At 36.5% G+C, this 2,143-nt stretch overlaps 1 pseudogene; it reads left to right on the forward strand.

Moving 5' to 3' along the window:
* Window positions 1-1,542, forward strand: part of LOC109236912 — a 7,950-nt pseudogene extending 6,408 nt beyond the window's left edge.
* The last annotated feature ends 601 nt before the right edge of the window (window positions 1,543-2,143 follow it).

Below are 2,143 nucleotides of genomic sequence, written 5' to 3' on the forward strand. Positions count from 1 at the left end.
GTTTCAGCGAACACAAAGTTCGGTAGCAAATCACACTTACTTTTTGCTTTGTTTGATGCTAAAAGTATGCAGAAGAAGGAGAAGAAACTCAGAAAATCGTAGTGAAATTCTGAGCAGAATAGTGTTGTATTTATAGCCAAAGTTAGGCTGAAATCTGAAGAGGTGCAACTCTTCAGAATGACTGTTTATGCAAAACGCCCACAGCATAAATGCCATTACATAAATGGCCATTTACTCAATAATAAAGAGGGAAAATAAAGAGGGAAAATTGAAGAGGGTAGTTACTTTTCTGTTACCAAAACAGAAAAATGGATTGGATTTAATATTAATATTTAATATTAATATTTTGTTATTAAAACAAATATTTAATAACATTTCTGTTAATATTTTACTATTAACAAATAAATTTGGTCCAAAAAGTTAATCAATCAATCGATCATTTGACCAAATCCAAATCCGAATCCGAATCCGAATCCGAATCCGAAGCCGAAGCCGAAGCCGTAGCCGTAGCCGAAGCCGAAGCCGAGCCGAGCGAGCGACGACGACGACGGTGCGAGGCTTGCCTTCTTCTCAACTCTTTAAGAGCTAGAAGAAGAGCAATTGCTTATATACCTATAAAAAACCTCTTCCTCTTCCAATATGGGACAACGCCCATTTGCCAAGGGGGGGAACTTAAAATTTCACTCAAAATTTTTATTTCCCTCCATTTCCCATTCACCCTCTTTTAAGTATTTAATATATTAATTAAACACATCCAAAACCCAACAGATTTGTTTGTATAGAAATATAGAAGAGCCATTTTTATGGAACCCCACAATTAGGAAGTCCAAGAAATTTCCTACATTCGGAGCTAATTTGAGGAGGGGTTGCTCTTACTATTGCAGATATGGTTTTGGATATGATGAGTTACACGACGATTATAAAGTAGTAGTTGTTCAGTGTATTTCTGATGATGTTGGTTCATATGATACTGTGGTCAACATTTACAATTTGAGGACTGATTCTTGGAGAACAGTCGATAAGTTTCAGGGAAACTTTTTAGTAAATTCTTCAGGTAAATTTGCCAATGGGAAGCTTTATTGGGCTTTATCTGCTAATGCTGATACGTTCAATATGTGCAACATTTTTTCTCTTGATTTAGCAGACGAGACATGGAGAAGGTAGGAGCTTCCCAGTAATGGAGATAGCAGTTATCCTTTGACACTGGGAGTGGTGGGAAGTGATCTTTCTGTGCTTTGTCCTTGTCGTCAAGTAACTAATTATGATGTGTGGATTCTCAAGGATTGTGGAGTTAAAGTATCTTGGACAAAGATTTTCACTATCGAACATCATCGAGATCTTAGGGAGTTTATATTTTTTTCCACCCATTTCTCTGTACCTTTATGCCAGTCAAATAAGGGTGAAAGTTTACTTTTGCTTCGCCCAGTTATTATGATATATGATGGTTCAACCAGACAATTAGAGGCCATTGAAAATGAGGAATACTTTGCTGCAGAAATCTATGTAGAAAGCTTTATTGATCCCGTATTGATAGCTGATTGAGGACGTCGTAACCTTGAAATCTCACAATCATTTAGCTGCTAACTTGTAAGAGTTCTGAAGATAGTGATGAAGATTATGAAACTTTCTGTGTGTATCTCATTCCGCACTATACAATATTTATACAGAATGTAAAAGAATCTATTGTAACTAACTTATCGAGCTGTCCTATTTCCTATTGGCTAAAAATAATGAATAAACAAAATCTGAACCGAATTCTTGTTACACAATTGTAGTTTCTAGAGCTGATCCAATAGTCTAGATGTTGTCAGGTCAATAAAGATCAATGTCTGTGATGAAATCCTATTTCCTACCACGCCAGAGGCAGTTACTTCTAACGCCGTGATCACATGTATTATTTCAGTGTGCCACAGGGATGCTTTAATGTTATTTGACCCTAGTTCCATTTATTCATATGTATCATCATACTTTGCTCATTATTTGGATATGCCCTCGTGATTCTTTAGATATGCATGTTCATGTATCTACACTGCTGGGTGATTCTATTATTGTGGATCGTGTATATCGATTGAGTGTGGTTACCAGTTGGGGGTTGTGAGACTAGGGTTGATCTCTTGTTGCTTAGTATGGTCGTATTTTGATG

This window comes from Nicotiana attenuata, unplaced genomic scaffold, assembly GCF_001879085.1.
Source record: "Nicotiana attenuata strain UT unplaced genomic scaffold, NIATTr2, whole genome shotgun sequence".
Classification (NCBI taxonomy): Eukaryota; Viridiplantae; Streptophyta; class Magnoliopsida; order Solanales; family Solanaceae; genus Nicotiana; species Nicotiana attenuata.